This window comes from Nipponia nippon, unplaced genomic scaffold (genome assembly GCF_047370975.1).
Source record: "Nipponia nippon isolate SJK-2023a ecotype South Korea unplaced genomic scaffold, ASM4737097v1 scaffold_1, whole genome shotgun sequence".
In the NCBI taxonomy this organism is placed as follows: Eukaryota; Metazoa; Chordata; class Aves; order Pelecaniformes; family Threskiornithidae; genus Nipponia; species Nipponia nippon.
Genome location: NW_028262290.1, coordinates 15,316,204 through 15,339,786, shown reverse-complemented (window position 1 = coordinate 15,339,786; position 23,583 = coordinate 15,316,204). Strand labels below are relative to the sequence as shown.

Sequence of the window (23,583 nt, the reverse complement as noted above, 5' to 3'; positions counted from 1 at the left end):
GTACTTAAAGGGAGCCTATAAGAAAGATGGGGTCAAACCTTTTAGCAGGGCCTGTTGCGATAGGAAAAGGGGTAATGGTTTTAAACTAAAAGAGGGGAGATTTAGACTAGATAGAAGTAAGACATTTTTTACAATGAGAGCAGTGAAACACTGGAACGGGTTGCCCACAGAGGTGGTAGATGCCCCATCCCTGGAAACATTCAAGGTGAGGCTGGATGGGGCTCTGAGCAACCCGATGGAGTTGAAGATGTCCCTGCTCATTGCAGGGGGGTTGGTCTAGACGACCTGTAAAGTTCCTTTCCAACCCAAACTATTCTATTATGCTATGATTCTATGAATTTGACGTACAACAGTTTTAGGACCAGAAGCTGAAAGTACAGAGATAACTGCTTCCATGGTCCCCGAGGGCGTGCAAAATGCAGGTCTGAGTGAGTCACCGGACAGGCAGGGGAGTTCTGGGACACAAATGGCCAATTTAACAAGCATGCTAATGTCTGCTGAAGGGAATGACAATTAGAAGTGCAAACTGTGTCTTAGGGATGAGATGAAGAGACAATGAGGAGATGCAGCTGTTTGGAAGGAAATGTGTTGAGCCGGGACCACTTTGTATCTCTTATCTGTGCTCTCTACCACAGAGATCCCGACTCTTCTACAAAAATATTGACCATACTTTCAAAATATTGACCATTGGTTTCAAACCAATCTAAATATCACATTAATACATTTTTATATATAAAACGTGGTCTTTGAACTCACTATGTCTTGGTCCTATTCTGCGGAGGGGAATACTGCCCAATACACAGGGATGAACACTAATGAGCATTAGTAAGATGCTGTGACTAGCTGGTGCTGGAGAACAAAGAAGCGTTAACAGCTTTGTTCCAAACACTGCTTGATCAAAGGAGGTTACACTAAATATGTGTAACTATAGCAGAGTTATAATGGGTAAGTAAGTAAGTGTAAGAAAAATAATTTTCACAACATGTGCGGCCACGCTAAGACCATCAGCTCCTCAAACACTTAGACAGTAACTTTGCTCTTATAAGGTCACACTTACTTTGTGGTGTTTATGTGTCAAGGCTTTTGCATATGCAATCACGTTTGAAGAACTGGTTCCTAACACCATACCACAGAACTCCATCATCATACATAATTTAACATGGCCATGTGAAATTTAGTTTAATATGCAAAGCAAAGATCACATGAAGTGATAAACATTTAATGTTAGTGGAGTTGAAGGTGACACGCTACCATAAAACGAAAACATATAAAGCAGTATTTGTTCTTCTTGTCATCCTCTGCTAGACAACTTGATAACAAAATGACACACATGTATTTCCAGACTTAATCTGGATGCACAACAAAGCCTAAAATTTAAACTAACAGGCCCCAAGGATTTGGATCCAAGAATAGACTATGCCAAGAGAAAACAGTGAAATCTGATGATTACACTTTTCAGAAGAATGATCCCTCAAATGTGTCATGCCAAGATTATAAATGTAACCGAATATCCACAGAACCTACAGGCAAAATTTAAAATAGAAACCAGCCTTTAAATACAAGAATTTCAACCTGAATCAAAGCTGAGTATATTTTTCTTTAAAAACAATTTTTGGTAGTTTTTTATTTTCAGTGTATTAGTCATTAATGTGACACTGTCCAGTAGCTTCTTCTTTCTTACACCCAATTTAAAAGAAATAATAATAATAATAATAATAATAATAATAATAATAATAATAGTCATACCTACTGGAAAACCAACTTTCTTTCCCTACCAATTTTGACCTTTTCTGTTTGGGAGACATTGATTTTTTTTTACCGCCTGTGTTTCTAATGGAGCTTGAAATTAACACGGCTTTTTGTTTACCTCCTAATTTGTGCACCGCCATCATCAGTGCTGTCAGCACAGCTCTGGGAATAGGGCTTGTTTACTGCTTCTGCATAACCAGCAGAAGGAGCATAGGAGCAGAAAATAGGTTTGGTTTAGAGTTTTTCCTTTATTTATTCTTTTTGCCCAGGTCCTTTTATAGGTTATATATTAATGACTTGAGTGATAATGTGGCCCATTTTGTCAATATTTCTTAAATGGAACATAGAAAGACTTGAGCTAGCTCAGGGATACGTTGAATTCCTCTGGCACGTGTATCATAAGAAGTTGGTATTATTGTTGTGTCAGTCCAAAGCATCTGTCAGCCTTTTGCACAATGGGAGCTCCAGCGAGACCTAGCACCGCCTGTCGAACGTGGAATACCAGCTAGAGAAGTCCCACAGCAACTCATTCTCCGAGTAGCTACTTTGGCATAATGTCCCACTCTCTGCAATAAGACAGCCTCCAGTATCAGAGCCCCCGAAGTGGTACAGGAACAACACCATCTCCTCTTCTCGGAGATGAATCAAATACTTGGGATCGGTACACAGGCTTGTATTCTTGCAGATCTGCAGCCTTACCATCCCTGTAAGAATAAGCTTATTTCTCTTGGTCACCACCAATGTGCATGGGCCAGGGGCTGGTGACATACTAATTAATTTGAGTAAGTTACCATCCCATTATCATGTCCTTCAGCAACTGTATGGTTGCTACATGATATGTCCAATTAATATTATAATAGGTCACTGTATAATTGACATTTCTGATATGCTATCAGACCATTAATATTGCCAACTAAAAATAACTCTATCCATTTTCCAGATATGACTACAAAGTCTATGCACTGATTTTGTTTCAGTGCAAAGGGATGGACTACATGATCTGTGAAACCCCGTAATCTGTTTTTCATTAGTATTCAACCTAGACTTTTTTTCCCAAGAAACTTTGTGGGCCAAGGTGAGAGAGAACAATTCTGTTCCCAAACGTCCCCATGCCATGCTGTCATTCACTCTTGTATGAATGCTGGCATAATCTGTACATGTAAGAAAACTACTCATTCATAAAAATATTCTAAACAGTTGCTTTGTTTTGTTTTTTAAACCAGATCCACCTCTTCAAATATTATACCTACAAAACCATACAAGTCTGACGATTTTCCTCAGCATAATCTCAATAACGTGAGTTTCTTGTTGATCTTGTCAGAAACATACACCTCTTCCCCAAATTCAGTATAACCTCCTGCTACGCTCCCCAGTTTCCTCCTGCTTATAATATACCATTTGATGATTCTCAGAATTTAATGCTGCATTGATTCAGTGGCTTTGATGATGTGCAACATATCTAACCATTAGGTATTCCTTAATAAAAATCCTGCTTCATTCCTTGTGAAGGATCAAGAGCTGTGTTTTAAATACAGTGATGCGGTATGTTGAAAATCATACTTTACCTGCTCTGTCAACTGTGCTTCTATGTCGAAAAAATACCTTTTAGTTAACTCAAACATACAGTGTATTCCAGTTGTTTCTTTGTCTGTATTCTCTGCACTCCCCAGATGACAATCTTGTTGATTTCTCCTTGTATCTTCATGCCTAAAGCCTTTTTCCCCTACAGAAGGTCATTAAGTTTCAGAGGGGTTTTTTTCTGCATGAAGCTACCAAAATCAGTTTGTCTCTCAGCACCGCCCTGTTAGCATCCCAGAGACTAAACAATTCTGCTTCCTCCGGAGACAGGAACTCAGAAAGGTCATCTCTTGACCCAACCAGACAGTGCATATGCACTCTGTGGGCTCAGTAGAAATCATTATCAAGTAGTAGAAAGACGAAAGCTAATCTGATTTTTAATACACATCTTCCGGGGAAAAAAAAACCCAAAACAACAAAACACCACAACAAAACAAAGCCTGGGGACTTATTTATTTTTCAGCTGAAAAAACCTGTAAGGTATGAGCAAGAAAGAAACCCCAAGCGATGCAATTCCCAGCCTCCTAAACTGACCCTAAGAGGAAGCATCATATCCAAGGAGGAGGAGAGGCTGCCTAGCCTTGCAAAGTGAGTTACTTGGCCTTTGGAGGAGAGCGGATGCCCTGGTGGCGGGTTTGTGATGGGGAGACTTGTCCATTAGTGGGCATGTTAGAAAAGCATATTCATTTCCTAAGCCACCCAATCTGATTCCAATCATCTGTTTACTTCTGGCCTCAGCTACATGGAAGCAAATGATAACAGAGACCACTACGAGCAATACAGACTCGGTGGATTTTCTCAAAAACAGTTTAAATAAAAGATACTTGGACTGCACCACAAGCACAGTAGGTCAATTTGGGACCTAACAGTGTCTCAGAGGAGAAATTTGCCGGCAGAAGATTAGGAAGGGATTCTCACCTCTTCCTCTGTAATCATATAGTGGGAATCATTAATAGTAAACATTTGTCATCTCTTTGCAAATGAAATAAAAGGGCATCTATTCTAACAACTCTGTGGTTAACACAGATGCCTGGAGTGATGGGATGTGGTGCTTTTCATTGTAATTGCTGTAGCATTGTACATCTGGTTAACCAGCTCATTCGGGCCACTGCCAAAGGCTGAATGTTGGTCGAAACGGACCATGGTCTGACTGGGAAAACCAATCTCGCACATAGTTTATCCCTGAAGTTCAAAAGCAGATCTCTAAGCAGATCCCTGATCTTATGCTCATAAGATTCAGATAAAGTTAGAAGTATGCGGGAAGGACTTCCACAAGTGTTTAGTAAAGGTTTATTAAACTAAGTTGGTTTGCAATAGCATGTGAGTATTTACCGGGGCACAAAATCAAAGGCTCTTAAAGGCATAACCTTAAAATAAGTAAAATTATTTAAGTTTGTATTCTTATCCACCACTATTACAATAATTGTCTTATAAATAGATTCATGCATTTGTCTGTTTTCATTTCAATTTTTGTCAAAGACTGATGTACCAGAATGTTAATGCTATATAATTATGTATTCTGTAAATTAAAGCAGCATGGCATACTGGTTGGGAACAGCACATTTCACACTTCATTACTTTTGCTGCAACTCAACCAATGCTAAGCTCTGAATTTTCTGTTTCCAGTAGTCAAGGTTTCTTTGGTTGTTACTTTTTTAAAAAAACATGTTTGTTCCATAGTTCTTTGTTGCTTATCCACAAGCTGTACAGACAACAGACATGTGGATGCGATGGTGGAAACCTGATGGTTTCTTCAGTAATGACCAGAGATAACAGAGGAGGTGAACCGTAGGTTTGGGAAGCGTACATGGGTACCACAGTGAGCACCGGAGAAGGGACAGAACCGTCACCAGTGGCCCAACGTTCAGACTACCATGGAAATTTTACAGCCAATGGACCCAAAAGCCCGACTACTCTATTTTAAACCACAGCATGTGTCCCAAATTCACCAGATTAGTATAAATATCATGTTGCCAGGTTGCTGTCAGGTTGTGAAATTGTTAGGTGAATTTTTAAATACAGAAGATCGTTCAAACTGATCTGCAGAAACATAGGCAAAGAACATGCTTGGTGAATTAAGAGTCCTGAAATACTATTAAAAACTATCCCCTACTTTGACACTTCTGAAAACGTAATTTGTACTGGCCCTTCAAAAACACAATAACTACGAAGGAATGTGCCTTTTTGCTAATATAGCTATAAAAGGATTAAACTAAGATGCCACCAAAATCCGCATCTTACTTTACCTCTTAGCACATTTCCATGCTGATTTGGAGACAGTTTTGATACCAGTAGTGAGAACAAGAGAGAATAACTTTGATTTATTTTGATTTGTACTGCAGAAGGAAGTCACAGTGCATTATAGACTTTTCATTTTTCTCACAAAATCCAGATTTGCTGAGTGCAAATCGGTAATGTTGTCAGAGTGGCTGAGGTATTCAACTGTAAACATAAAAGGGAGTTTAAATAGTTGTGGGTCACCTTTAAAAGATAAAAATCTTTGAATTTATTCATATGGGTTTAAGAATTTATGAATGATGGAACTAGCCATCTGTAAAGCACCAGCTCTAACTATATCATAAATGGGAGTGTCGGTAGGTTGCAATGCTTATTTAGTAGCTTAAAGCTAATGTGGATTTTCCAGGCAGCAGCAGGAGTGCCCTACTCTCCCACAGATCACATCGTGCAGCCTGTGAGCTGCTGCTTATAGGTCACAGCAGAAGCAACCTCAGAGATGTGAACCTTCCCCCCATCCAGATCACAGACAGCTCAACTCAGAGCCTTCGGTTTCAGTTCGGCTTCCAACTAGCAAGCAGATCGCATGTAACAGAACCTACTGCTTTTCAGGTCACGCGCAACCCGCACGGACGGCATCAGCAGGCAGACCACAAGGTCCTTCTCGATGAAGCTCTCCATGAAGCACTCTTCTTTTATTTTACCTTCTAACTCATTCTGAAGCAGGCTCCCTTACTGAAGCTGCAGGTTACACTGTGCTAACAACAAACAGATTCCCCAGGGATACAGTTATACACAGTTTCACAATGCTTCTAATATTTTAAAAGATATGAACTCTTTTCAATATAATAAGCAAAAAGCTGCCATCAATGCAATGCCACAGCAGCTTCTATTTAAATAACTTCTATCATCTCCTTGTGCTTACAAGCACCATGAAATACTGAGACTCACAATACCACCAAATTTTACAGATGGACCATCAAGGCAAATAAGGGTTAAGTTTCTGGTCTGGTATCACCCAGGAAGCCCAGAGCAGAAATAGAGCCAAGATGTCCTGAATGGCCGTCCTACACTGTAACCCCAAGCACATCCTTCCATAAAGGTACTTTATTTCAAGATGCACATTTTTCTTTCCAATTTGGCAGTCTGGCTTCTTTTTAAGACCTTTAATTATAGCTCAAATTATGTTCAATTTATTTTTCCATGGCTGTTTTTTCCTGTCTAGGGCTCCACTGTTTTTTCCTCTCTCCAGAAACACCAAAAGCTTTAAAATCTCTTTTGTTCTTAGCAAGCAGGAAAAAGGAGAACTTCTTGATAATGTCTCTCTCTTTCTCCATTGAGGAAACAAAACAGATGTTGCGCTCTTCTCAGGGAGAAGGATCCCATCACACAGCAAGTGTGAGCAAAGGCTGCTTTGCATGTGGAGAGGAAAGGAGCAGCATTAAAGGACCTTGCTGGAAAAGCAGCACCAATGGCAAAGGCACTTGTTTTTTGAGCAAGAAAGAGAAGTTCATCCACCTAAAGAAAAGAAGGGGTATGGGGAAAGCAGTAGGGAAAATAACACCCTGCTTTGCATTGGCAGGAGGAGTAAGGGCTACTGCCAACTTTCCCAATATTGATCTAGCGTTTCCCTTAAAGCAACAGCTCCACAAACAAGGGAATGGCATGAAAATGTCTACTTTGTTTTTTTAAAAAGGTTTAATGCTTCAGCCTGAAAACAAGAATAGCCTAAAGACTCAAATTCCCAAAACATCCAGAGCAAAATGTGGGTTCCTTTTAAACCTCATTATTTCTGAAGGGAGTCAACGCTAGATTTTTTAATACTTTAGGTTGACGTTACTGGGTAACTTTTGCAACCTGAAAGATTTCCTAAACCCTTCATTGCAACCTCAAAAAGATAATTCAAAAAAATTTCCAGCATAATAAGAAGCAATTACTTAAATATAATTTCACCTTTTGAAACACTCCCTTTGTGTATATGTGAATATGCAGTTAAGAAATAATCCTGTTTGTGTTAACAGCAGTAAATCTTAGACAACTCAGAGTCACTATAGAAGTATTTGCAGAAAACACAGCCCACTGCATATGGCAATAATTACGCCGAAACCGGCATAGTTAGTTCCAACCATTGATTTGATACTGGCCTCACTCATGATGAAAGAGTCACGCTCAGTCTGTATCACACAGGGAAAGAAAGGTCAGAGCAGCTTCCTCCATCTCCATGAAGACTGGTCTACTAATGTAAAGAAAAGAAAAATGGATTCCTTTGGAGTTTCATGGAGTTTTATTTTTTGTCCTCTCACAGATCAAAGAGTATCTTTTCCTGCATGAACTAAGTTCTGTTTGCAGAAATGTCAGCTCACTTTTAAGGACAGCCTTGCACTACAGGCAGCCAGTTTTATCTGCAGAGCTCATTTAAAAAACGAGACATCAAATGAGCTTGTCCCAATGCTGCTTCCAAGATCAAATTTAAGAAGGGACAGGTGTTCATAGGCATTATTTATACTCAAACGCAGACCCAGATGCATCCCTAGATCCTCCAAACTTCTTCTGTCACCCTCCCCTGGCATCTTTTTTCTTTTATGTGGGAATAATGCCACAGCAAACAAAACCCTGTTCGCTTGGGAATGAAAGAGCTATGGTATTCAGGTACAATTTCACTTGTTCAGGTCATCTGTTTAATTTTGATGGATGCATTTTTGACAAGTCCTCAGTGAGCAAAACCGGCTGTTTACACGGGGGGCTAAGGGCGCTGGAGGACAGGCAAGACTGCTGTATACCTGCATTTATAAATAGGCAACAGGTACATTCTGCTCAACATTGCCGAGAAGCATTACCATATTGTATTGTGAAACATCATAGCTGTATAAATGTGTGATATCACCACTGAGTGCAGCAGGAAAGCAGTGGAGTGCAGCACCAGAGGTGCAGAAGGAGAAAACAAAGCCAAAGCTACAGCAGTAGGCCTCTTCAGAAACACCCAAACCCGTGCTCCCGGGAACTGTATGCCTTGGTGCCGACACCACAGGATGATAATCCATCAGATCATATGCTGATGCACAACAGAGCACAGACTTCTGTTCTTTGGGTTAATTATGGCAGAGCTGCACAAGAATACCTCAGGCCAGGGCACTGTCACATCTGCACAAACGTTTTACCACAGGTAACAGTGTCAGAGTACGGCAAACAAACCCCTCTTCCCCCAAGGACTGGAAAAAGTAAAAAGATAGATCTCTTTGGTTTGCATTGCTTTTGACTGAGAAGTGAGGCCAGCCAGAGTTTGGAAGCGGAAACGTTGCCTGGAATAACTACCAGCAATATTGTAAGAATGCAGTTCAGTTTTTCACAGGAACACTATTCTAAAGCAACGGAAAGTTAAAAACTTGATTGTTTTCTTTTTCTGGCATCATGTTCTAACTGCAAATAGCAATCGTGGCCCCAGTGCCACCTTTCTGACCCAGCAGCAAAGGGACAAGGGCACAGTCTGTGCACAGTGCCAGTATTGCTGCTCCGCAGTGGCCAGGAGGGCAGTGGTTCGCTTTCCGCGTGTCAGTGGCAGGCCGTGAAATCTCAGGAAAGCAGGTGACTTTGTCAGATCCCATAGAGCTGTGCTTGGTAAGAACAGAAAAAGGATCCCACATCCACCACTGTCTTTACCTTTTTACTTTCTTCGCAGTGGAATGAAACCTGTTCTGCTGCATGCATGAACCTCTGCAAACACTGAGGACCCAGGCTGAGTTTGTCTCCATTACCCAAATGCACTCTGTATTTTCTACTCTTGAGAAATAAACAGAGTAATAAGTTTGGTCCATCAAACAATAAATAATTTGTGTGCACAAACAGATTTGATTCACAACAGCCCAATGGTGCATGCTACCAATGCGGCAAGCTGCCTGCTGTAAATGCAATGCGTTATCCAACTATAGGAAAGCAAAGGGATACAGCTGCTGAAGGGTGATGTGAAATTAAAGAGGGAATGAAACGTGTGATCTTATTTAATCACACCTGGTGCTTCAATTTTTCAATAACAGCACCCTGCTAGACTGTGGCAAATCGCTTCTACAAAGCAAAAAATTATGGATGGAAAATGAATTAACTCTTTCATCCCTGCTGTTAATACATTATACCAGTCAGAAACATCTTTAGCAGTGGCTGTTAAGAATTCTTTTTTCTCAGATGAAAGGTGCTCAGCACCTGGCTAAACGGAACTCAGTGGATGATAGTGCTGCTGTGCCAGCGGGTGAGCATGTGCCCTCCACACCGACAGAAGCGCAAGTCTTGAGTGTGTGCATAACCTATTATTATACACAAGAAATCTTCCTGGCCAGAACCAGCTCGAAGGATTGAAGTGCCACGCTGGGGCCAGGCGTTTCTGTTTGTTTCCTTAGGTGGGTGGCACATATATGCAGAGAGACAGACAGAGTAAGCAGGACAGCTGGGGACGGCAGAATGCGAAAGGGCAGAAAGCGGCTCTTCCCTTGCCTTGGACACTCTGCTCAGCACAGATTTCCTGTACGAAGAAAATTTATCCCAGCAGTTACCTGGTTTCGGTTTTCTTTTGGGCTTTCCTCTTTTGAGAATTTTTTTTTTTTTTATGTTTTAAGTCTTACTTTGCAGTTTGGGTTTATATTAAACATCAAACATAATATGATTCTGCAGGCATTGCGTTGTGTGATTACTATGTCCCATTGGCTAGTCAGCCACTGTTTCTCAGTGTGCCCTATATACTAATAAATCACTTGTGGTAATAGACAGCAAGGTGCTCTATCTAATGTAAAAAATGGTAATTGTGGTCAAACGTTCCATTCTTCAGGGAAAAGGGAAAAAATAATCCTTCTACATGATTTCACTCAGCAGCAGAAAATAAAAAGCCAAGGTATAATTAGCTTAACATAACCATCTTTATATTAAATTCATAGAGAAGAAAATCAAACATGAAAAATAACTAGCGGGCTCCCATTCTGGTCTCCTCATTGAATTAATGTCACCAGTACAGCACTGGTGTAAGTAAGATATACAAGGCTACTGTCTGGATGAGTTGTGTGTTTGGAGAGTAGTTCATTTTTAGAGGGGAGAAATTTCTTTATGCAAGTGCTACCTATCTAAGAAATTGGTATTTATTAGGACAATATTGTCTCAAGAGATGTTTAGTTTTTACAGTATGGATTCAGCCAATTTACTGAAAAACTAAGGCATTAATGCAAATATCTCAGAACAGTTTTAAGAACATGTTAGTCTCTCCATCATTACTTGTATAACTCATACTCAAAGAGATTATCACACCAAGGAACATTTTTTTTTAATAAATAAAAAGGCATTGTAAAAGACCTCCAGAAATAGAAGATGCTAACACTGCAACATAAGGGATTAATTTAAACCAGGGTTATTTTAAATGCCGAATATAATCACAGTTCAAATTAACAAAAAGGAACGCTTGGTTTAAATCAGTTTTATTCTTGTTTTGCATTTTTAATTTGTGTTTTCTTTGGTAGACAGAACCATAGATAGAACTGGACTTCAAAAAGATTATGTAGTCTACCCCTTCACTTGAAGCATAGACAAATATCCTCACAGGTGACTTTTGCCTATTCCTCACACCTGCAACCCTCCTCTACTCTCATTCCCCCAAATACTCCACTCTAATATGCTTACACTAAGTTTCTAATACCCAAAGTAAACCTCCTTAGGTGCAAACCGAACCAATTACTTTCCCTCTTACCTTTGGGTAGGTAGGGAGGGCATGGGTAAACACCACTATGATTTTATATTACAAATCCTTTAATATACCTGAAAGATTGTGTCTCTTTCCAACTTTGCCCTTGCATCCTGGACGTAACTCTTTCAATATTTCCTCACTGGTCTTTTCTAAATCTCTGCTCACTCCTACAGCTCTCTTCCCGGCTTTCTCCAGTTTGTCTATACTGTTTCATGGTGTGAAGCTGGCTCTGGACACTATCCCAGCGGAGTGACAGAGAGCCAACAGAAAAGAGTTAAGGATATCCCATGGCTCACATGCAAGACTCCCACTTATACTAGAGTCTGGTCTCTTCCCCATTTTCTCCCCCAGCCATATCACAGTGCTGACTAATGTTCAGCTTGTGATATCCCAACACCACATGCTCTCTCACAGTACTGTTACTTACTCAGACATCCCTTGTCTGCATACATACACTTGTTTTCCCTTCCTCACTGCAGACCTTCTTATTTACATTTGCTGAATTCCCATCTTACTCATTTAAACCATTTCTGCATTTTATCAAGATCACTTTGGACTCTAAACCTGTCCTCCACAACATCCAAAGCCTACTGGAGCTTACAGTCCCTCGCACACCGCACTCCCCAGTCCATCGTCCAAGACACTAACGAAACCCACGAGCAGCACACGACCCGGGGCAGAACCTAACAGCACTGCACTCCAGGCTCCCTCCCCATCTGCCAAGCGAACCGTAACTATTCCTAGAACACAGTACTTCAACCAGTCCTTCACCTGCTTCACAGTAATCCCACCTAGATGATTTTTCCCGTTTACTCGTAAGAAGGCTATGTGGCTTTCCTCAACACTGCCAAAAGCTTTACCAAAGACATACCTACTACTACTACTACCTGCTACACCTCTTATTGCACTAGGAAAGGAAATTAGAGAGGTTTGACACATTTTTTTTCTCAACAAATCCACACTGGCTGTTTTTCTATCAGCTTATTATCCTCTAGGCATTTACAAATCGATTAATAATTTTCTGGAGCATTTCACCATGTATCAAAGTTAAGCTGACAGGCTTCCTCATTTTGGTGTTTAAGTTTGCCCTTCCTCATCCTTCACAAGTTATTAAAGATAAAAGCTAAAGTTCAGGGATGGTCTCATCTGACTCCCAGGTATTCGGGTGACAATCTCAAGAGACCCCGATGACTTGACTGCGTCCAGCTTCCCTCCATATATTTCACCTCTGTCCCCCATTCCAGCTTGTGTTCTTTTCCCTCTATTTAAGTTAACTGTTCCAAGCACCCTGTCACAATTAACCTGTTTGGGAAAACTGAATTCAAGAAAGGCTGGTATTCATCCTCCTCTTTGTGACCAGCTTTCCCCTCCTTGTCCACAAAGTCACAGAACTCTAATTTCCTTCATCTTTCCCTTATTTCTATAGTCTTGAAAAACCTGAATTTTAATACCCCTTGTAGTTGCAACTCATTAAACTAGGTGTTTGTGCTACTTTTTAAACTTTTCCCTTAGCAATGCATTCTCCTGTTCCCATTAGTTGTAGTATTCCTGATTTTCAAGTAACTGCAGAGGGCCTGAAGTACTTGGGATATTTTGTGTCTTCCTCCTTCAGTGGGACAGTCTGCTGCCATGTCTGTAGTACCCTGTCTTCCAAAAAACTGCCAGTTCCCTTGAATTTTCTTTTCCCTCCCTTCCCAACCCTTACCTATCTATTCCAAAGTTCAAAGAAACCAGCTCTTTTAAAAGTCCTTCAACGTTATTCAGCTGCTTTTACTCATCCCTTCCTCTCCTTCAGATCAGAAACTCTTTTGTGATCATTTTCACCCACATTGCCTTCTGTCTTAAATTCTCAACCAATTCCTTCTGATGACTCAGAATAAAGCACGAAGTAAATTCCTTGACTAATTTCCTTTGCCCTCAGAAACAAAAGTAACTCTCTTTAGTTTTTAATTCTTATTAGACAGCCTAGACAAGATTCACTTGACCAAGGGCAGGCATCTATTCAGCTTGTCACTCCAGAGAAGAGATCAGGATCTCCCAGAGTGAGATTCAACTTACACCTAAAGCAAATCACATAAAACACCTCTAATGGTTCCTGTTTTTCCTAGAGTGACCCACAAAGAGAAGCTCTGACAATTAGCTCACAAACTGGCATCTATCAGTCACAGAACTGTGCAGGATGGAAGGTACCTCTGGAGGTCTCTAGTCCAACCTCCTGCTCAGAGCAGGATGAGTGTTAGAGCAGGTTGCCCTGGGCCGCTTCCAGTCGAGTTTGGAACATCTACAGGGATGGAGATCCACACCTTCTCTGAGCCTGTTCCACTGTTCGACCACCCTTTTCCCCCCCTGCTTATATTTAGGTAGAATTTTCTATACTACAACTTGTGCCCGTTGCCTCTTGTTCTGGCCCCGTGCACATCTGAGAAGAATCTGGTTCTGTCTTTTCTGCGCCCTCCCAACAGGCAGTTGCAGACAGCAGTAAGACCCCCTGAACCTTGTCTTCAGGCTGAACAAACCCAGCCCTCACCCTCTTTTCCTACATGATGTGCTCCAGCCCCTGACCGTCTTGGTGACCTATCCATTGACTTGCTCCAGTCTGTCAATGTCTTTCTTGTACTGAGTGCAAAACTGCACAGACTGTTCAAGATGTCTTCTCATTGGTGCCAAACGCAAGGGAACGATTAGTTCCCCTGACCTGCTGGCTACACTGCTGCTTGTACAGCCCAGGATGTTGTTGTCCTCCTTCACAGCAAGGGCACACTGCTTGTTCGTATTCAAATTGTTGTTCACCAAGACTCCGAGGTATTTTTCAGCAAAGTGCTCACTGGCCAGTCAGCCCCCAGCCAAGGGGTTATTCCATCCCAGATGCAGGACCCTGTCTTTGCTGAACTTCCTACGGTCTCTGTCAGCCCACTTCTCCAGTCTGTCCAGATCCCTCTGACTGATAGTGCTGCCCTCCAGCACATCAAGTACCCTCCCCAAATTGGCAGCAACCCACAAACTTGCTGAGGGTGCACCCTGTCACATCATCATGGTCACTAACAAAGGTATTTGGACAGTGTTGCCTCCTGTATCAATCCATTAGGGATGCCACTAGATCCTCCATTCACTTGTTGTCTACTTATCCAGTGCATAAGTCAGCAATTTGGCTACAAGGACACTGGGAGACCATGTCAAAGGCCTTTGTAAAGTCGAGGTATAAAACATGCATTGCTCCTCCCTTGCCCACACAGCCCATTGTCTCAATGTAGAAGGCAACCAGGCTGTTTTGCCCTTAGTAAATCCAGGTTGGCTCCTCCTAGCTACCTCCTCGTCCTTCGTGTGCCTGGACCTCTAAACCAGAAAGGTTTGCTTGCTTTACTGTGTCCTCCATACAACTGCTTCCTGTCAATATTTCTTGACACTACTTGTCCTAAGCTTGTGGGCAGTAGACTCCAGATGTAATACTGATCTTGTCAGCATGTTGACCTAAATCTAAATATAGCATGTATCAATCATAGAATCATAGAATGGTTTGGGTTGGAAGGGTTGCTCTTCCCTTATCCACCAACGCTGTAACCCCATCGTAGAAGGCCACCAGATTTGTCAGGCACAATTTGCCCTTAGTGAAGCCATGCTGGCTGTCACCAATCACCTCCTTATTTTCCACGTGCCTTAGTATAGTTTCCAGGAGAATCTGCTCCATGAACTTGCCGGGCACAGAGGTACAACTGACTGGCCTGTAGTTCCCTGGGTCTTCCTTTTTTCCCTTTTTAAAAATGGGGGTTATGTTTCCCCTTTTCCAGTCAGTGGAAACTTCACTGGACTGCCATGACTTCTCAAATATGATGGATAGTGGTTCAGCAACTTCATTCACCAGTTCCCTCAGGACCCGCAGATGCATCTCATCAGGTCCCATGGACTTGTGCACCTTCAGGTTCCTTAGATGGTCTTGAACCAGATCTTCTCTTACAGTGGGCGGTTCTTCATTCTCCCAGTCCCTGCCTTTGCCTTCTGTTACTTGGATGATGTGGCTTGAGCACTTGCCAGCAAAGACTGCAGCAAAAAAGTCACTGAGTACCTCAGCCTTCTCCATATCCCAGGTAACCAGGTCTCTCATTTCCTTCTGGAGAGGGCCCTCATTTTCCCTAGTCTTCCTTTTATTACCGATGTACCTATAGAAGCTTTTCTTGTTGCCCTTGATGTCCATGGCCAGATTTAATTCTATCAGGGCTTTAGCTTTCCTAACCTGATCCCTGGCTGCTCGGACAATTTCTCTGTATTCCTCCCAGGTGACCTGTCCTTGCTTCCACCCTCTGTAGGCTTCCTTTTTGTGTTTGAGTTTCTCCAGGAGCTCATTGTTTATCCATGCAGGCCTCCTGGCGTTTTTGCCTGAATTCCTATTTGTTGGGATGCATCGCTCCTGAGCTTGGAGGAGGTGATCCTTGAATATTAACCAGCTTTCTTGGGCCCCTCTTCCCTCCAGGGCTTTATCCCATGGTACTTTACCAAGCAGATCCCTGAAGAGGCCCTGAAGATCCCTTTCTGTGGGGCTGCTCTCCAGCCACTCCTCTCCCCATTTATACTTGTGCCTGGCATTACTCTGTCCTAGGTGAAGAATCCAGCATTTCAACTTGTTAAATTTCATCCCATTAATCATAGCCCAATGCCTCCATCTATCTAGATCCCTCTGCAAGACCTCTTGTCCCTCAAGAGAGTCAACAGCACCTCCCAGTCTGGTACCATTAGCAAACTTGCTAATGGTGCATTCAGCTCCTGCATCCAGATCGCTGATAAATGTAGTGAACAGAACTGGCCCTAGAATTGAGCCCTGAGGAACACTGCTGGTGACCGGTCGTCAGCCAGATGTAGCGCCATTCACTACAACCCTTTGAGCCCTGCCCTTCAGCCAGTTCTTCACCCAGTGCACCATGAACCTGCTCAGCCCACAGTTGGACAACTTGTCCAGAAGGACGCTGTGAGGGATTTTCATTCTTTACATTCTCATTATACCTGGGCGTGAGTAATGATAAGTTTTTTTGACTAGGGTCGACTAGTTTTTTTTTCTTTGGAATTCATGTGAAGTTCTAGTTGTAAAATAGATCTTACTGTGTAAAAGTGAAATGCAATAAAAATCTTGAAGAACAGCACTTTCTAAATAAGCTACATAATCAAGGCAAAAATAAGCTTATCATTATACTTTTTAAGTAATCAGTCTCATTAAGCAAAGAAGCATTACCTTCACATGATGAACTGAATGTCTAAGTTCTGGTTACTAAATTTCTCAAGATCTCAGAACTCGTAGACCTTATTCTCTAATGCACAGATTTTGTTTATAGATTAAAAGAGGAAAACAAGCTTTTCAGCTTTTTTTTCTCCCAACTGGTTTCTTACTTTTGAATGAACTAGTCACTGAATTGAAATAGCTGAACAAACATGAAAAAGATATTATCTCTGCACCTGCAGAAGTCAAAAAAGAGTTTAGCTCTTCAACAACAGGTGTTTAACCAGTGACTTTCACCAATTCTGTTGTCTGACTTTCTTTGCATTTCTGCAGCAAATACTCACTGCTATACATTGAAAAATATGAATTTAAGTAATTACAAGAACCTGCAAGATCTAACTTTACTATGCTGTACGAAGTTCAAATAAATCCAATGTATCCAATGTTTTCTTTTAAAAAGTAAATAGGTAGCACAGTTTTAATTTAAAATCACATTAAATATTTCATACCCACTTGGCACTGCACAGTTTGCAACTGTTGGAAATACTGCAGTACATTAACACAATTTTTATTTCTTTGATTTTTTTAAAGAGAAAAAAAAAAAACATGACAGAGACCTTGCTGTGAAAAAAGACGCAGAAGCACTTGCTGCCTCACCCCCCATAGAATCCAAGCGTGTGCTGGGGGGAAGAAACAGGAATGGGGTAGATGTGAATAAAATCAGCTTTTGATATTCAGAACTGTGTTGCAATAACTTTTGAGCAAACATGTTGCTGGCTTCAAAAAGCTTTTATTTCATGCTTTTGCAATTGTAACACAGGTTTTAAAATTTCAAGCTGTTCAAGTTGTAACATGTATAAAATCTTGCTTCACTACTGCCAGTATGGTTCAACCCGGCCTCTTTGCATTGTGTTTGACATTTTTCCTATCTATCTCAGACACAGGTCTGAACCAAAAACCTGAAGATGCCAAACAATGCTTTTAAAGGTCACAAGATTGGTTTGCACTTGTAAAAGTTTATTTGTCTCTATCTTCCCTTAACTTTACATGAAAATACCTCCTCATTTATACACAGGCTAAGTTGGACAATAAAGAGAATAGTTCTAAATAGGAACTAGAGATGCTAAAACCCATACAACTGGGCATGGATGAATTTTATTTTCTGTTTGGCACATCTGTCAAGCACCTAGATCTGATGTGCTGATAAAACAAGACAGCTTAAGGCAATAAACATGTCAGATCCATCTGTTCTTCAGGACATCAAGAAGAAAAGGAATTGCTCCCTGTGGTATTCTGTACACTTGAGACCATTTTGGAGAGGTTTCCCTCTGCTGCTGACAGCAATTCAGCTCTACCAGCCTAAGCCAGTGGGTTTCCAACCTGGTTCCCTGTGTTCCGCCTGGGCACGCTGTGAACCCTTGGCTTCTTCCCTTCTCTCCACGGTCTGAGAATTGGTGGCTGGGATAGGGATGCAACTATATTGGAAAGGCTTTGGCAAAGCCAGGAAACAAAGCACAGAAAGCAAGAGTGAAGCCCATACGGAGTCCACCAGGATCCTGGCTCCAGCAGTGGCTCTCAGCAGCCGCAGGCTCCCTGCTCTGCATCTCACACCAGGTTCACACCCATTATGTCCTCCACTGCTTTCTTAGCACTATGGTATCCTTTCTCATACTATTCCCCTGCTACATCCAGAAACTCCCACCGTGAATATCCCTATCAGGACAGCCTTCATACTCCTCACAACACAAATCAGTGGTCTGAGTGACTGAAGGGAACCCCGAACGGACAACAGCTGCTCCGGTATTTGCCACTCGTTTGTCCAGCTCCCCAAAGCGTGGCTGCAGCCAATGGTGAACTACAACGCTAGCAGCTACCAAAGAGCCATCCACTGTATGGCTCCAAATACGGACCGCACCAACTGGAGCAGAACAAGCACAGAAACAGTTGACAGGGCTGAGGTGTTCACGACAGAAATCATCTTCCAGCTGTGTTTTAACAAAAACCACGTTTGAGCCACCTGCAGCCACATTCAAGGAGTCTGGCAGCCATTCAGGGGACGTGCTACTTTCTCACAGGAAGGTAGAAATAAAGTTTTTTTTTTTACAGGGTATATACAACTCACTGATATTGGGCTGGCTATAGATCTTTAACTCAAGTAACACCCACTCATTTCTCGCTTTTGACTGGCAGGAGAAAAGAGGGAAGGAGGTCCCAGCCTAAATGAACATGGGAGACCCAGATAACAAGCGCAAAGCTCAGCTGCTTTCTGCAGTGAGCGGCACTCAGTTTTGGCCACACGAAGGCGGGAAACAAGTTTGCAAAAGCTCCTTTGTACCATATACTGGTCACGTATCCATATTATCCGACCCACCTGAAAAGCAAACATCGAAGAAGACAGAGCTCACTGGAAAAGATCATGCTTTGCTTAGCCCTGCCAGATTCGCCCCAATTTTGAGAGGCTTTTAACCTTGTTTCAACTTCCCCCTAAACATTTACAGCTAACATTGAGCTGCCGGTGTTGAATCCAGGCCGTAGCAGTTCTGCTGAGAACGACTGGCTGTAGCTCAAAACCACACTGACTCTGACTCTGAAGCAAGATGGCCAAACATCTTGTCCTCTGATACGCAGGCCTCCGCATGCAGGTCACGCAAGAGAGCAGGGCACGAATGTTATGAGAGGGGATGGGAAGGGACCACGGAGCTGGGGGGTGCCCTTTCCAGAACCTGCAGCCCCTGCCAAGCAGTGCCAGATGGAGCTGGTCTGCAGATCACAGGTGTGCGTGTGTGGATGTGGCACTTGGATGGGCAGGTGAATATGTATAAATCAGCTTTGCCCTTCAGCTTATCCTGCAGCACGTACATAAACAAACAGCCAGCAAGGTGGGTCACAGAATGGATAGGGGCTCTGGTGAAGCCCTGCAGAAAAAGGGGATGGAGATGAGGGGCACATTGTAGAAGTCTCACACTGCATGAGATAGGACAAAGCCGGGTCAGACCCCTACTGTCTCATTCTTGCTAAGCACCAGAGGTGAAGGATTAAGCATATCCCCCACTATAGTTCAAGAAAGTCATGCATATTATCAGTTACTTAAAAAGGCTGGCAAAAATTGTGAAGGAACAAAACAAGCAATCAGAGCTGAGGGTCTGATTACTGAAACCCAGAAATATCCTTTCGGAAAGCTGGCCTTATTTGCTGCAAATCAGCCAATTTGAAGCTATCATACCAGCATGCCGTTATATGTAAGTTAATAAGCACTTACTATCGATGGTTTCTGCAGTCACTGTTTAATTTTTAATCATATCCTTACTTTACTGTTTACGTTTTTATCCAGTTACAGTGTGTGCATGTGTGCGCATCTGTGTGACACAGAGAACATGGAAAACTGTTTATTCGGAAGTACAATGCCTTGCTTTCTAAATGAGGAGATACATGTGTCTCCTGCTTGAATTTTTTTGACACAGCCCTCTTATTTTTCAGGAGAATGCCATCTCAGGCTGCTGTGTTATGTTGCACCATTCTGCTGTTAGAAATGGGCACCACTGACCTCTCTCTGCAATGCTGTACTTGGGAGTTTGGAATTGAATGTCATTAAAATATCCAGTGCTAAGAAATGGGCAGTTTTACCGGCACTTTCCTGAACAGAAATCCCGGCATCCCTTTTCATCTGTAGATCCGATATTTAGGTAACACCCTGGGACACCCTCATCCTCCTCATCCCCATTTCAACCCTTCATTAGATTCCTATAATCATAAAAACTAGATGCACTGAAGGGATGGAAGATGGATCATTTATTTTTAAGCACTGCCAATTTTTCATGGCGATCAACAATAAAGTTCTCAATTACAGAGGGAGAGTAAATAAACCAAAGAGGGATAGAGCTTCAAAGAGAGCTGGGTGATGATGGAGGAATAGAGATTAGAACATCTCAGAGTCCAAGAGATGAGCTAATCACAAATAAAATAATATTACATTCCTATTACTACCTGACATGCTGGTTGGTGTAATGCCAGTTGATTTAAAAAAAAATCAAACAAGGAAAGCCAGAAATGCACTCAGCAGAGGCATAATGTGGTTGATATGGATCCTGGCAGAGCTCTCAGGAGGTGATCTGATGCCCAACACAGCTCCCTGTGCCTGTGCCCTCCACATTCGGACTGCCTCCGGTCACAGGCTCAGCTGTACAGCAAATTAGGACAGGCAGTAACAGGACTGCACGCCCCTCAGACAGAGACCGCTCTCTCTCTCAGCAAGCAGAGGCTGAAGGGAAAAGGCAGGACCGTTTGTTTCCCCCACGTAGCATCTACTCTGAGGAGAGATGATGGCAGGTACCTGAAGAGCTCCACAGCAAAGATTTAAATGGAGGTGCCTGACCGAGACTCTCAGCCTCCTCCTGCCATGTTCATGGCTTGGCACCTGGATACTCACATCCCACTGCAGCTGTATTCCCTGCATCCTTGAGAACTATGCTGAAAAACCCAGACTGGCACCCACTTTATTTTGCTCTCTGGAAAAAAAAAAAAAAATTGCAATTCTATCCCTCTGCAAATATAACACCTCCAATTTCACTTCTTTTTCTCTACAGCACAAGAAAGGTAAAGATAGGAAATCAATATCTTCATAGAAAAAATAAACATCTAAAATTTCCCATAAAAGGAAGAAACTAAAGAGCTATAGCTACAGATGTCTTAACAGTGGCAGAACAGATTGGATTAATGTACTGAGGTAGAAAACTAACAAATAGAGAGGAGTAAACTGCTTTTACACTAAACACTACAGGTTACAGCACCCGTTTTCAGAAGCCCATTGCACTCTGTAGCCAAAGCACTGCGCAGTTACGTGCACCTCGACGCAGGAACCGTTCCTAAAAACACCCACTCCGGGGAATGTTTCTGCTGAGTGCGCGCAGCCCTGCACTCCAGGAACTGGGCTCCTGTGTTGAAAACAAAAGCCGTCTGCATCAGCCAGGCAGCTCAAAAAGGCAGCTTCAGTTCTTGTTTTCTTCTTTGCCCCCGGGAGCAGGAACTTGCAGCAAGGAAGGAGGAGACTGTGTAATACAAGGGAGACAGGAAGGTCTCCAGTAGGCTCTGAGTCCTAAAGATAGCAATGAAACTAGCACGAAGGGAAGGAGGAAACCACCCTCCCACATAAGAGGAAACCCCAAAATAAAATCTTTTGGCAGATGGTAAAAGGCTTTAGCATTCAATAAAATGAACAAGCTGCATGAGAATGCAAGGGAACTTTAAGGGAGACGCAGAAACCAAACAAAAGACATATGAAGAAGCTTGCCTTTTCAGTCACTCTTCTGCGTTATTATTTCAAGTCATTTTTGGATAGGTGTTGCCAGCTTTTCTATTTAATTGAAACTATGCAGTTCATGGTTTTCAAGAGACTTACACCTTCATTGCCTGTACTAATTAATTATATGAAAGGGAAGAAGTTTTCAGTAAGTTTTCTGAATTATAAAGCAAAAGTTTAGTTCCCAATGAGCATTTCGTCTGGGGCTCTCAGCCTGGTCCCGGCCTTCCTGTGTAAGAGTGGACCCAGCTCCACAGAGGCAATAAAAGCCACAATCATAACATAATAAAAATGGTTTAATATTTGTATCAGGCTCAACCACATCCAGATGAAAGGCAGAACTCAGAGGACTAGGATCTGTCTAACTGCAGTTATTAAAGCACTCATGTCTGACAAAAATTGCCAAAGCACAGGTAAGTTATAACCCTATCCCAAGACAATATATAAAATGAGTCCTTGTCTGCTTCAGACTAAAGGACCATCTAAATTACAAGTAAGAAAACAACCCCAAAACCTCTTAATCCAGAACCTATAACTCATTAATTTTAGTCTTTTTGGTTGGTGCTTTAATTCTACTACCAGTGAGCAGCAGTTAGCTCAGTTAAAAAAATGTTCATAGAAAGTAGTAGATTATGAAAGACGATGTTATCAATTGTAGCAAAAAAAGGCATAGCGTAACCAAATTTTGCTACAGGTACAGATAAAGACAATAAAATTAATATACTAAGGCAGTGGAAGATTGGTGGCACATTGAAAGTGGGTAATGTCACTTGTTATATGCGTCATGCTGAGAAGAAAAAATGGGAAAAGCTACTGCCTACTTTTCCTCTATTTAATTTTAGCTATCCCAAATTAGATGTCAAGTCCTCCAGCTGAGAGAGGCAGGAACCTCCAGAGGGCAATGCGTTGCACCTATCATGGGCATCTGTTTTAGAAGGGCACAGATTATCTCTGGAGGTGGCTGTCGTTCTTCATTGATTATTTGAGGAATGTGAGCAATGAGTTCAACCAGACACCTAACTTTTAGCTGGCTCATGTAAGATGCGACAAAGACATTTCAAACTGCTCTAGCTAAAAGACAGTAAGTATACTTGGTTTTATCTTTGATTATGCCATTTTAGTAAAGAGCATGAATCAAAAGACTAAGATAAAAGCCAGTTTTGTGAGTTTCATTTTCAACAGTGATCATGAAATTAGGATTGCAAATAACATAGGCAGTGCACATCATCAAAAGAGATTTTGAGACCAAGTGAAAAATAGGCTTTATACAGTTAAGAAAAAAGTTCTAAAGAGAATATAATATCAAAATTGTATTTTTGATACAATAAAATTGGCAAAGGGTCATATTTTTCAGTTTTAGAAAGACCTATGTTGGGTTAGAGAACAGAACACTTATGTTTCTGTATTTGTGGTTTTAATTAAGTTACTAAAAAGGTTTATGGATTTGATCCAAAGGTCAGCAAAGTCATTGGTACCCTTCATTGATTTGAATGGGCTTTATAGTCTCATGCTGTAGAGGAAAAATGGGGTTGATCCTGTTCTCATTTTAACTAGTTTCACATTTCGCTGAAATCAATGGAGCATTACTCCTTCATTTGCCCTCATGGAACCAAGAGCAAAGTTGAGGTCTCAGATTTTCAAAGGGAAATAATTGGGATAAAACCAGCCCATAGCTGGTGGTAGACATAAATTCACATTCTTCTTAGCAGAGTAGCTACTCTTGCTATTTGCTCACTGTGCTAGAATTGATACAGAATGTGTGCGTGAAGAGTACGGATCAAGTTTTAAGTCAGCTAAAGATTTTCC

The 23,583-nt window shown here is 41.8% G+C and overlaps 1 protein-coding gene across 4 annotated transcripts in view; it reads right to left on the bottom strand.

Annotated features, from left to right (window-relative positions):
- Nucleotides 1–23,583, bottom strand: part of SAMD12 (sterile alpha motif domain containing 12) — a 179,904-nt gene that overhangs the window by 56,829 nt on the left and 99,492 nt on the right. The gene's annotated exons all lie outside the window — the stretch shown is intronic.